Source organism: Balaenoptera borealis (genome assembly GCF_965194805.1).
Source record: "Balaenoptera borealis genome assembly, chromosome: 2".
NCBI classification, from domain to species: Eukaryota; Metazoa; Chordata; class Mammalia; order Artiodactyla; family Balaenopteridae; genus Balaenoptera; species Balaenoptera borealis.
Window position 1 is genome coordinate 61,724,762 of NC_138867.1, and position 14,220 is coordinate 61,738,981.

Genomic DNA, 14,220 nt, shown 5'->3' on the forward strand with positions numbered 1-14,220 from the left:
GGAAAAGAATCTGAAAAAGAATAGATATATATTTATGTATAACTGAATCACTGTGCTGTACACCTGAAACTAACATAACATTGTAAATCAACTATACTTGAATTTTAAAAAAGTGAATGTCAGATAAACAGCAAATAATTTTTAGTGTAAGTATGTCCCAAATAGTGCATGGGACATACTTTTTTTTTTTTCTTTTTAATTTATTTATTTTTGGCTGCGTTGGGTCTTTGTTGCTGCGTGCGGACCTTCTCTAGTTGCAGTGAGCGGGGGCTACTCTTCGTTGTGGTGCGCGGGCTTCTCATTGCAGTGGCTTCTCTTGTTGCGGAGCACGGGCTCTAGGCACGTGGGCTTCAGTAGTTGTGGCACGTGGGCTCTAGAGCTCAGGCTCAGTAGTTGTGGCTCACGGGTTTAGTTGCTCCGCGGCATGTGGGATCTTCCCGGACCAGGGCTGGAACCCGTGTCCACTGCATTGGCAGGCGGATTCTTAACCACTGCGCCACCAGGGAAGTCTGCATGGGACATACTTATACTAAAAATTTTTTAGATCGAATATGACTGGTGACCTGACTTTATCTGGCCACCCTGCGGTGGGGGATCGGGATGGCAGGGAAAGCAGGATCGTTGATGCATTAAACAAGATGATGTGCGTGAGGTACCTGGCACATGGTGAGTATACTATAAATATTCTGGGAATCTGCTACAGGCCTTGAATGCACTTCATCCGTATCCCGCCTGGAGGCTGCAGTTGGAAGCTCAAGGCTTCCTGTCCTTTACCACAACTGTAGTCAGAGTGTGGTGCGCCATCATGAGGAGAAAGGGAGCCCACGTGTGAATCTGTAAGCGCTGGTACTAGCGTTCCGGTTAAAGCTGGTTTTATAGCTGCTCTGCTGGGACAGCAGTCTGCCTGTGCTCTAGTGCTCTGTCACCGTGGGCTCCCTGAGTTATTACATCATTTCTCTTAAGCAGCAGCCAGAGAAGGTGACGTTGAGTGAAAAACTGCTGCGCTTGTCCCAGACTCAGTCACTCTGGGTTTGATTTTTCTGGCGCCACAGCCCTAGAAAACCATTCTCTGGGATGCACCAGGACCAATCATTTCCACAGTCGGTAGCAGTGAGGACCTTCTTTCTGGGCCAAGATTAATGACCCAAGCAATCAGCCTTTCCAGAGAGCAAAAGTGAAATGTAACTCTGGGTAGATGCCTGACATTTTGAAACAAAGGGAAAGGGGGTGAGGGGCGGGTGAGGAGAAATAGCATTTGTATGTCTCACGCAGGGTCATAAATCAGGATGGGCAAGAGTGAACTGGATGAAGAGTGGCCCCCACTTGCCGCAACCAGAGAAAGCCCTCGCACAGAAACGAAGACCCAACACAGCCATAATTAAATAAATAAATAAAAATTAAAAAAAAAAAAAAGAGTGAACTGGGTTTCTGCCAACAATTGAACTGATTTGGGTTCCTATGTTTTATCTTCAAACAATCTGTATGAAACATGCTTTAAAGACATAAGAAGTGCCCCTTTGAGTTACATATTAGTATATGAACTCTTGAGAGTTTTACTTTTCCAAAAGGAAGTCCAGTTTGTGTGGAGGAAGTCTTAAGTCTGTCCACGAGAAAATACACTCGTTGCTCTAGAGGGAAGCCAAGCAATAACATTAGAAACTGGGGGAAAATGAAGAAGTATTGGCAAAGTGTACAAACTTTCAGTTGTAAGTTGAATAAGTTCCGGGGATCTAATATGACTCTAGTTCTATGTGTGTCATAGTGACAATAGATAAATAATTCTGTATTGTATACTTGAAATTTGTGGAGTAGATCTTAAATGTGGGTTGATGTATATGTGTATTAACTTGATTATGGTAATCATTTCACAAGCTATATATATATCAAATCATCACATTGCACACCTTAAACATGTACATTTTAAAATTGTCCATCATACCTCAATAAAGCTGGAAAAAACAAAAAAACAAAAATTGTAAAGACTTCCTTGGTGGTCCAGTGGTTAAGACTCCGCACTTCCACTGCCGGGGGCGCGGGTTTGATCCCTGGTTGGGGAACTAAGATCCCACGTGCCATGCGGTGCGACCAAGAAATAAAAAAAATTTTTTTTAATTGTAAAGCAGTTCCAACATATTTCAAAATACCACCATGCATGATCTCCTACCACAAGGAAATTCAGCTACAAATCAGTTACCAAAACAAAACTCCATATATTTGGAAATTAGGAAATATAATGATATGTTTCCAAAAAGTCACTTTTGAAGGTATTAGGCAAATACTCTGATTTTAAAGGAATCCAAGAACAGGTTATTTGTTGATTAACTAAATAAGCATTTGTTGAGTGACTATTCTTTGCCACGTTTTGTACTAAAGATGAGTAAGACATGGCCCCTGCCCTCCAGGAAGAGACTTGCCGATGAATGATCACTCTCTGCTGCGGCTTTTCTCTGTGTCAGGCACCATGCTAAGGGCTGTGGGAATTCACAGGATCCCAAGATAGCTCAGTGGGGGAAGTGAATACTTTTTAATGTGTCTGGAAGAATTTACAGAGGATGTTCCTCTCTACTGGGTTAATAGAAGACTGAAGTTTAGGAGTTCTCCAAACTGACAGGGATGGGGAAGGGTAAAGATGCAAACATGTTGCACAGCAGGTAGCAGAGACTGGAAGGAGGGATTTCTGAGGAATGAGGCTGGAGAGATGGGCAGGAGCCAGGTCTTGGAGGGCCCTGTGCCACACTAAAGAATCTGAGCTTTATCCTGAAGGGCCAGTGGAGAACCACTAAAAGGTTTTAAGCTAGTAAGTGAGTTTGTGATTCCGTTTTCCTTATGGAAAGATCTCTTGAAGGTACATGGAAGATAGATTAGACTAGGCAGGTTGGAAGCTGGTTGGAGGCTCTGTTAAAGAGAGGTGGTATTCAAATAACAAATGCTGGCGGGGGTGTGGAGAGAACTGTACACTGTTGGTGGGAATGTAGATTAGTGCAGCCACTGTGAAAAAGAGTACTTCCCTGGTGGTGCAGTGTATAAGACTCCACGCTCCCAATGCAGGGGGCCCAGGTTCGACCCCTGGTCAGGGAACTAGATCCCACATGCATGCCACAACTGAGAGTTTGCATGCCACAACTAAGGAGCCTGCCTGCCGCAACTAAGGAGCCCATGTACTGCAACTAAGGAGCTGGCGAGCCACAACTAAGGAGCCTGCTGGCCGCAACTAAGACCCAGTGAAAACAAATGAATAAATAAATACTAAAAAAAAAAAAAAAAGAAGGAAAGCTGAAAATAGAACCACCATATGACCCAGCAATTCCACTCTTGGGTATATATCTGAAGAAAAAAACGAAAACAACTACTTCAAAAAGGTACATGAGGGAACGGCTGCTGACTTGCAGTGGGTTCAAGGTCCCCGGCTGGTCTGGGGCTCCCGTGCTCTGCTTCTCCCCACTGAGCTGCTGCCTGGTGCAGAGGAAGCCATGGCGCTCTGGATCACCAGGGTGAGCTGCTAGGGACGGTGAACAAACGCGGCTCTCCTGGCTCACTGCGTCTCCTCTCCCTATCTTCGCCTGCTGGAGTTCCCCTGGCAGGAGTGGACCGAGACAGATTTGGGGGGAGGATGGCGGTCGCTGGGCCCCTAAAATGGTGGGAGAGTTTGGGGTGCAGACGGATGGAGAGAGGAAGAACACGAAAATTAATGCTGAAAATAAGGCGAAGGTCAGTATGGCAGGCACAAAGCGCGTGCCTGTGGCCACTGTTGCAGCCTCTAAGCCCGGGCTGAGGCCAAGAACAGCTCTTGGAGACATCGGCAACAAAGTCAGTGAACAGCCACAGGTCAAACTGCCCCTGAAAAAGGAAGCAAAAACTTAAGGTGCTGGAAACGTTATTGCTAAAATCTACCAAAACCTCTGGAAGAAGCTCCCGTACCTGTGCCAGAGCCCCGAACGGAGCTGGATCTGGAGCCAGAGCCAGAAGCCAAGCCTGTTAAAGAAGAGAAACTTCCCCCTGAGCCTATTTTGGTTGATACTCCCTCTCCAAGCCCCATGGAAACATCTGGCTGTGCCCCTGCAGAAGGGTATCTGTGCCAGGCTTTCTCTGATGTAATTCTTGCAGTGAATGATGTGGATGCAGAAGACAGAGCGGATCCAAACCTTTGTAGTGAATATGTAAAAGATATCTATGCTTATCTGAGACAACTTGAGGAAGAGCAAGCAGTCAGACCAAAATACCTACTGGGTCGTGAAGTCACTGGAAACATGAGAGCCATTCTAATTGACTGGCTAGTGCAGGTTCAAATGAAATTCAGTTACTCCAGGAGACCATGTGCATGACTGTTTCCATTATTGATCAGTTCATGGAGGATAGTTGTGTGCCCAAGAAGATGCTGCAGCTGGTTGGTGTCACTGCCATGTTTATTGCAAGCAAATATGAGGAAATGTACCCTCCAGAAATTGGTGACTTTGCCTTTGTGACTGACAACACTTACACTAAGTACCAAATCAGACAGATGGAAATGAAGATTCTAAGAGCTTTAAATTTTAGTCTGGGTCACCCTCTACCCCTGCATTTCCTTCGGAGAGCATCTAAGATTGGAGAGGTTGATGCTGAGCTACAAACTTTAGCCAAATATCTGTTGGAACTATGTTGGACTACGATATGGTGCACTTTCCTCCTTCTCAGGTTGCAGCGGGAGCTTTTTGCTTAGCACTGAAAATTCTTGATAATGGTGAATGGACACCAACTCTACAGCATTACCTGTCATACACTGTCAACAATCCCTTCTTGTTGTTATGCAACACCTGGCTAAGAATATAGTCATGGTGAATCGCGGGCTTACAAAGCACATGAGTATCAAGAACAAGTATGCCACATCTAAGCATGCTAAGATCAGCACTCTAGCACAGCTGAATTCTGCACTCGTTCAAGATTTAGCCAAGGCTGTGGCAAAGGCGTAACTTGTGAACTTTGGAATACTATAATATCTGCAAATAAAATTGGCACCATGTGCCATCTGTACATATTAAAAAAAAAAGGTACATGCACCCCAATGCACATAGTATCATTATTTACAATAGCCAAGATATGGAAGCAACCTAAGTGTTCATCAACAGAGGAATCGATGTAGAAGATGTGGTATATGTACACAATGGAATACTACAGAGCCATAAGAAAAGAATGAAATTTTGCCATTTGCAACAATGGATTTGGAGGGTATTATGCTTATTGAAATAGGTCAGAGAAAGGCAAATACTATATTATAATCAATTATATGTTGAATCTAAAAAATGAAACAAACTAGTGAATATAACAAAATAGAAAGAGACTCACAGATATAGATAACAAACTAGCGGTTACCAGTGGGCAGAGGGAAGGGTGGAGGGGCAAGATAGGGATAGCAGATTAAGAGATACAAACCACTATGTCTAAAATAAATAAGCTGCAAGGATATATTTTATAGCACAGCACAGCCAATATTTTATAGTAACTATAAATGGAGTATAACCTCTAAAAATTGTGAATCACTGTGTTGTATACCTGAAACATATAATATTGTACATCAGCTATTCCTAATAAAATCAACACACGTTGTTCCCAGAAGATAAAACAGGAGATATTAAAATCATTTAACCACAGGGCATTTCCCAGTCAGAGGAGAAGGAAGCCAAAGCACTGGAACCAGGTCCTGAGGCCCCTGCTGGGTCAAGCAGCCCCCTCTGTTGCTGGACCATGGGGAGATCCAAGGCTCAGGACTCAGGGCAGTACCCATGACACACATACTTCAGTATTGCAGGAGTGGGCACAGCCCTACAGATCCACGCCAGCTGCACATCAGCCCCGTTAGGGTGAGCTGGACGGGGGATGAGAGCCTGGCCTAGAGCAGAGGTGGAAAGAAAGGAACGGGTTTGGGAGAAATACAGAAAATAGCATCATATTTCTCAGCGATTGACTAGACACAGGGAGGGAAGAGAGTAGAGGCTGGCTTCCACATTCCTGGTCTGGAAGGCTGTGAGGAAGGAAGGTTGAGCACCTCCACCCGGGCTGGGGCCTTTCACGAAGCATACGATGCCCACAGACATCAGGAGCTTGAGATGATCAGAAGCCTGTTCTCTGGGTGGGGTTAAATTGGATACAAGTGAGCAATATCCGGCTATGGGGCTAATGGAGTGGACCTCTCCAGACTCATATTTCCATCCTGTGCCTGGAAGCAGGGTGTGATGTCCCCTTCCTTGAGCTCCCAGGTCATTGTGATCGCATGCATTTCCTAGCCTGTTAGAATGGAATTTTTTTGACATAAATGACAAAACTCTAAGGGCCATTTTGGGCCTGAATCATGAGCTAAGCAGCTGTTTCGCTTGTCAAGCATTAAATGATTTGTTCTGGATCAGAGGCTACAAGGCAAGAAATGGGGCTAGAAAAACAGGAGCAGGTAGAGAAGTCAACAGTCAGTGGAGATGTATGAGTGTCACCTTTGGCACCAGCAACAAAGAACACTCAGGCTGACCTCTGTTGTCATAACACGGGAAATATTACAGCCCCTTCCTCATCCCCACCCTAGGGAGAAAAACTTTCTCCTAAGAGTGGATTCCATGAGCATTTCTGTGCTCTGTCATTAAAAATCTGCTGGAAATGAAGAGAGAGCTTTTATTGATCATGAGCAAAATCTTGCTGACACCATGTGCAAAGAACAAAGAGAAATCTTCGTCTGGAATAGAATAGGGATCACGAAGTTGTATGGAGCACTGTTTAGAAAAAAATAGTTTTTTAAGGACAGCTGATTTGAAAGCAGATTGACTGATTTGCTAATATGGAGAATAAGTATCATTTTGCGACAAGTTCTCTACCAACCTTTGGGCACTTGTGTCAGTACAAACTGTGGTTTAGAAGTTTGTTTTGTTCTGTTCAATTTTGAAAGCGTTCCATTTCTTACCATGGATCTATACTCAGGAGAGGTTTTCCTGTGGCTTCATCTGGTCCAGGCACAAGATCTTAGAATCAGAGAGAACCTGAGCCCCAGAAAGGGCTTTAGAGTCTATTAGTCCAACCTTCTACCTAATGTAAGAATTCCCAATATTTATTTTTGTTTGCTTTTCAGTTTCCTAAAACGATGCCTGTTCACAAAATGAACATAGTTGATTTATTATTATTCGTCCATGGACATCAGCTTGTGTAAGACTTTATATATTAATATAAGTCTGCAAAACATATACAGTTCCTTTTATGTGTGTAAAACAGAGAAGGAAAGTTAATGCGTGCCTATATGTGCTATAAGGTAATAAATATGAATATATTCAGTGTGTATTTACAGAGTAATGAGCTGCCTTTATATGCATTTATAAGCTTCATTTGTATATGGTCAAAATTTGACTATCCTATAGGCTATTGTGATATATATTTATATAAAAATTTTTGATAAAATTTCAATTGACCTACATTATTATTATTTATTATTATTATTTTTTTTTGGCTGCGTTGGGTCTTCGTTACTGTGTGCAGTCTTTCTGTAGTTGCGGCGAGCGGGAGCTACTCTTCCTTTTGGTGCTCAGGCTTCTCATTGTGGTGGCTTCTCTTGTTGGGAAGCATGGGCTCTAGGCGCGTGGGCTTCAGTAATTATGGCACACGGACTCAGTAGTTGTGTCTCACGGGCTCTAGACTGCAGGCTCAGTAGTTGTGGCGCACAGGCTTAGTTGCTCCACAGCATGTGGGATCTTCCCGGACCAGGGCTCAAACCCGTGTCCCTTTCATTGGCAGACGGATTCTTAACCACTGCGCCACCAGGGAAGTCCTTGACCTACGTTATCATAGTACTAGTACTATATTATTGTCTGTCTACAAAAGAAAATTCCAAAGGACCTTTGTTTAAAACAGACACACACATCTCTCTCTCTCTCTCTCTCACACACACACACACACACACACACACTTTATGCTGTCAGCTTTTTTCAAACCCTTGGACTCATTTCTGTCAGTGAAGCTTGGGAAGCACCATGCTTGAATGAGTCTTACTTGCTTTTACCAGGAACTCTTTCTGGAAAGGTCGTCTCATTCTTTCTTTTCATATTTGGAGCACTCACAGCAGATATACCCTGAAAAATAAGCCCATAAATTTCTGCGTTTCAAAAGCCACCAGGCAGTGTGCTTCTTCAAAAGTGTGGTTAGGATCACAAGTCAGAATCAGGAACCAGAAGCATAATGTGACTTCCTCCTGCTGTTGACTGCTGGCTCTGTGCATTCCAAGTGGTAGGACCAGAGTTTGGAAACAGAAATAGAGAGACCGGCAAGAAAGGTCAGCTTGTTGCCCAGGCCTGCTCTTAGAGACAGATGACTACGACAGTTAGTTGCACCCTCTCCCTGGGGTGTGTAATTCCAGTTGAATTGGCTCTCACTTCTTGAATGCATGATTTTGTGCTGCAGGCAGATCCCCACGAGCTCTGTGTGTGTGTGTGATTTCTTTGTGTATCACTGTTGGCAATAGCGCTTGTGCCATTACCGCTCAAGATGCAACTGGCCTTGGCCTGAGAATCCAAAATCAGACTATGACTAGAGATACAGGTTTAAAGATGAAAGATCTGTGAATATCATTTTCTTCCCCACCCAGAGACACCGAGGCACTTCCTCACTGCTCTCCATAAATGAGCCCTGTAGTGTCAAGGTTTAGATTCGTCAGAGTCAGAATTAACAACGTTAGTTTAGTTCTGAAACTTGTATGGATGGTAAATACTGTCACAGTTATCATTCCAGTTTCCTTATCTCCTCTCTTTTCCCATCAGACCTTACATTTCAGAAAAATCAAAGGCTTGCAACTCTTTGAAAAGATTTTTTCCCCCTCTGAGTAAAAAGTAATACAAGGTGATAGAAAACTCAAAAATTAAATAATGCCAAAGCGAAAGGCCCCTAATTGTTCCCACTCCCTACCTTGAATAACCACGTAAAATAGTTGAGTATCTTTTCCTCCCACTTGTTTTCTAGATATAATGATATAGTTTATGTGTATATAAAAATGAAATCACTACTATTTACATTGGTTTGAAAATAGTTTTTTTTCTCACTGAGCATGTAACTTGGACAGTTTCCAAATCAGTCCAGAAAAATCTACCTCATTTTTTTGCCAATAGTTATACTGTCTTCTATAGCATGGCTGTACCATAGTTTATTTACCTATTCTCTTCACCCTTGCTTTTCCCCCCCTTTTTTTAACAAATGAGAAGAAGGTGAAAAATGTCTGCTGATATTGGCCACAAGGACTGTCCAGCTGCACCTGGTTAAATCTTATGGAGCCACAGATAATACTAGATGTGTGACAACCTGAGCTTCTAGCTGAGGATTAATGTTTCATGCTGATTAGATAGTATTTATATTTTAAACCAGTGACAGGTTGAGGGGATAACATTTTATTTCTATGGGAATAAAAGCAGAAATTCATCTGATCTTTGTTCCCTTCCTAAGCTTGTTGGCCACTTGAGAAAATGGATTTGGAGCCACTTTTCCAAAGAGAATTTTAGTTGGCTATGTGCCTTGTGAGTGAAGACCACTGACACATAAATATAGGTGATTTATGTTTTAGCTATTGAAAACTGATCTCACCTATAGTATTTATTTTTTATTAATATTAATTAATAATACTGTTTCAGGACATTTGTGTCTTGTACCTAAAATATGCCTTCTTACCAAGGAACCGGGTCATTGAAAATATCATATAACTAGCAATCAAATATAGATCAATAGAGTAGGTGCCAATTCACCAGTGCTTCAGGGACAGAGCCCAGAAAAGAACATGAAAGCCAGCATTCTTCTCCGTGCGTCCCGCACTTCTGCCTTGGCACCTTGAAAGATTTCAGACAGTCAGGCAGCTGGGGAGGCATCTGGTTTCTGCATTCAGAGCACATCAGCTTGAGCCTGGTAAATGGCCTTGATTATCATGCAAGACACATAACACTCTTATTAGTGCCACGCTAATTAGCGCTGTGCAGTCACCGCTTTCTGTAATACCCTAATTGAGGTCATTCCTTGCCTGGAATGTACATTATGTTTAGATAAATCCCTCAGTATGATATTTTAATGGGTACTTTAAACAAAGCCCAAAGGACAATTAGAACCACTGTCTATGCAAGAATCTTTTTTTTTTTTTTTTTAAAGACAAAAAAGGCATGGTGCCAACATAAAGAAGAGAATCCATTTTACTAAGTGAGGGTGAATATCCTAAAGCAACAACCGCTTTCCCAGTTGCATGTGGCTTGTATCACATTCTAGTCCTTCACTCCATGCTCATGTCTCCCCACTTCCTGATGTTTGTGGTTTGGGCTTTGTGTCACTCTCAAATGCAAATGTAACTCATCTTGAAATGGAGCTGGGGAGGAGGGGTCCTGAGAATTCACCGCCGAGTAGTTATGGCAGTCATTGTTTCACTCCGTCATTCTTATCCTTCATTTTTAATCTAGGTAATGGTATTTTAGTTTTACAAAGGATCTGCAGGGTCATTTCTTAAGACCCTCACTGTGTCTACCCCTCATTCAGGCCACAGGATATCATCCATCAGTCTCTCTCCGTACCGCCCCTCCCATCCCAGGGCATATCCTAAAAGGGGAGTAGGGTTGAACTCCTTTTCTAGGACTCCCTCCTGCCTCTAGGGCTCTCCTTTCTCTCTTCAAGTCAAATAGCTGTAATATAGTAGGAGAGAGTTGGGGATCAGGCATGGCACAGTCAGTCCTGGCTGGTCTCTTCTACTTCTTTAGTACTGATTTGAACTGTATCTCAAACTTGGATGTTAGAAATTTACGAATTTACTCTCTTTGTTTTCATGGACCCGAATCAGACAAGAAATTTATCAAGGGCTCTTAAGAGAAGACTCCTTGGGATAGGTACCTCCACCCCTTCGGTACTCCCTCTACACTTCCTTTAGAACCTGTTCTAGCATGAGTCATATTATTTATCATGTCTGTTAACACATCTGCCTCTTCTTCTGTGCTTTAACTCCTTGAGGGCAGAAAGTAAGTGTTAGCCTCTACATCTCAGCACTGTGGCACAGAGAGGCACTCAATAAAAGTATGAATGAATGAGCAGAAAGTAAATTAAGGTATCACTAAGCATTAGGGAAGTGCAAATTAAAACCATGGTGAGATACCACTACACACCTATAGAAGGCCAAAATTTAACCAAAAAAAAAAAAAAAAAAGAACTGGCAAAAAGGTGGTGGGAAGTGTGTGAAGAAGCTAGAACTCTCATATACTAGTGGTAGGGGGGCAAAATGGTACAGCCACTGTGGAAAATAGTTTGCAGTTTCTTAAAGCTAAACATATACTTATTAAATGATTCAATTTACCCAGTCCTAGGTATTTACCCAAGAGAAAGGGAAAACTTTGGGATACACAAAAACCTGTCTGAAGTGTTTATAACAGCTTTATTTATAATCCCCTAAAAATGGAAAAATTCCAGCTGTCCTTCAGCTGATGAGTGGGTAAACAAATGAAATATCCACACAATGAAATGCTACTCAGCAATGAAAAGGAGCAAACTATTAAAATGTGCAGCAGTCTGCATGAATGCATTATGCGAAGTGTGAGAAGCCAGATTTTAAAAGCTGCGTACAATATAAATCCATTTATATGACATTGTGGAAAAGGCAAAACTATAGAGACAGAGAACAGACCAGTGATTGCCAGGGGTTAGGCATAGAGGAGGGGTTGACTCCGAAGGGGCAGCAGGAAGGAATGTTTCGGGGTGATGGAACAGTCTGTATCCTGATTATGATGGTGGTTACGTGACTCTGTACATTTATCAAACTCATAGAACAATGTAACTTAAAAAGTAATAATAAATTTTACTGTATACAAATTGCAAATTTAATTTGAAAAAGTAAATCAAAGTTGTTTTGCTGTTTAGTGTGGATTCAGAAAAAATGTCAAAACAGAAGTAGCCTGCAGCGATTCTGTACATGTTCATGTACACATGTAAACACAAAAGGATATGCTTGTGTGTGTGTGTGTGTGTGTGTGTGTGTGCATGCGTGCATTTAACAAACATTTAAAGAACACTTCCTATAGACCAGGACTTGCTATAGGCACTGGGGTTATATTGATGAGTAACAAAAGCAGAATTCCTGCTTTCATGGTGTGGAAAGGCATAGACAGTAAACAAGTAAACAAATCAATGAATTCACAGCTTTAGATAGCAGTAAGTGCTGTGGAGACAATAAAGCAGGTCTTGATCATAAGAGTGGGCTTGGGTGTTCGGGCCTCTCTGAAGAGATGACCTTAAACTGAGACCTGGAAAGTATAAAGGAGGCATGCATGTATGCAAATACTCAGGCAGAGCACTCCAGGCAGGGAAAACGTCAAATGCAAAGACCCCAAGGGGACTCCTTTGAGGACAAGAAATACTGAAAAATCCTCTCACTTCAAAATTCATAGAAAGGCTGGCTGACATACAACCTCCATCCTTTCAGTGCATGGCTGGGCTTCCTAGGAAATAAGGCAAAGCCCCTAAAATGGAACTAAGCTTTGTGTATTCAGAGAACTTGAAGCAAGTCGGTGGGATGGACCAAGTGAATGAGGGGACCAGCAGTAGATGAGCTCAGATACGTAGGTGGGGATCAGTTTCTGTTGGCTCCAGCACTTTTTTTTTTTTTAATTTATTTTTTGCTGTGTTGGGTCTTCGTTTCTGTGCGAAGGCTTTCTCTAGTTGCGGCAAGTGGGGGCCACTCTTCATCGCGGTGCGCGGGCCTCTCACTATCGCGGCCTCTCTTCTTGCGGAGCACAGGCTCCAGACGCGCAGGCTCAGTAGTTGTGGCTCACGGGCCCAGTTGCTCCGTGGCATGTGGGATCTTCCCAGACCAGGGCTCGAACCCGTGTCCCCTGCATCGGCAGGCAAATTCTCAACCACTGCGCCACCAGGGAAGCCCCGGCTCCAGCACTTTTAAAAAAGAATTCCTTTATATAAAGCTCTTAGATCAAATGTGAAGTGAACAAGGTATGTTTTCTTAGTTCCATCATATGATTTCCTCTGTTTTGGATATTTGAGACGTTTGAACTTCTGCTACATAAAACATTGAGAGTAGACATCCCCTCCTAAAGTTTATGTTGTAGTTAATTTAGCAGTCCACATAGTCCTCAGGTATTAAATTCCCAGAAAATGCTTATGAATCTAAGATTGATGTAGCATGTTTATATGATGTAGGTGTTTATATGATTTATCAACAAAGTCTGTGTTTGAGTAAGCATAGACATGCGGACATGTGTGGTATAAGATTCTGCCTCAAATCCCGGTGGAGAAGATTTTGGTGTATAACTTCAGCTGTGTGGCCTTGAGGAACTCATGTCACCTCCAGAATCTCACTTGGCTCCTGTGCAAACAGTGAATGATTATACTACTCTCCCAGGGATGGAATGTAGACTATCTGACTTTTGCTCACAGCAGCCTTCTAAATACCAAGCATTGCAAAAATTAGAATTTTGCCTCACATAATTAATCTATGCCTCCATAAATCTCTTCTCTGTTTCCAATTAGATTTGATATGCTTCATTCTTTCTCCTTTAGAATCATGGTGGAATTTTGCTTTCAACCATTTTACATTCATTCAAATATTGGTTTTCTTTTAGTTCTTGAGAGATTTCCATCGGTATCCCATTTGCTTGTTTTCATTATATTATAATAAAAAACTGTTTAGAAATTTAAAATTCTCTTGATCTAGTGTATGGCATGTGCGTGTGGAAGGGTTGGCAAATGCCAGTCCTTAATCATTGCACTGGTCAGCATGTAGGCAGGAAACCAGTGACACCCTCAGAGGGGGTCGCTGAAAAGAGCTACATGGGAACAGTTAAGAGAAACCAGTACAGAATAATAAAGTACCTCGGAGCTAGTAGCAGAAGGGCATCCCGTACCCACTTATGCCTCAAAGGGCAGGGAGAGATAGGGATTGCCAGAACCTGATAAGAGCTGTGGTTTCACGAGAAGCTTCCAGGGAATGAGCACACCCACTATCAAACCTCCACGCAGCCAGGAGGAGGGGAGAAGGGAAGCAAGGGGAATAAATATCCTGCACCCTGCTGCCACCCTCTGTTCTCCTGCCGGTGCTTCCTTTATTCAAACCCAACTGGAAGCTGGTGGGCAAGGGGGCCAGTTGGTATGGTCCATAGAGGGCCATTTCCTGGCACACAGCAGAGACAAGAGTACAGAGTGATCTGGAGGAGCAGACAGAAGATACCCAGCCCAGGGGTCTGCTGGAAAAAGCACTGT

General features: G+C 42.8%; 1 protein-coding gene and 1 pseudogene across 2 annotated transcripts in view; both read left to right on the forward strand.

The window, feature by feature from the left end:
• SV2C (synaptic vesicle glycoprotein 2C) overlaps positions 1-14,220 on the forward strand; it is a 251,350-nt gene that overhangs the window by 193,200 nt on the left and 43,930 nt on the right. The window lies entirely within an intron of this gene.
• Positions 1,418-7,448, forward strand: LOC309621090 (G2/mitotic-specific cyclin-B1 pseudogene; annotated as a pseudogene). Its single transcript has one exon. The product of its transcript is annotated as a G2/mitotic-specific cyclin-B1 pseudogene (transcript).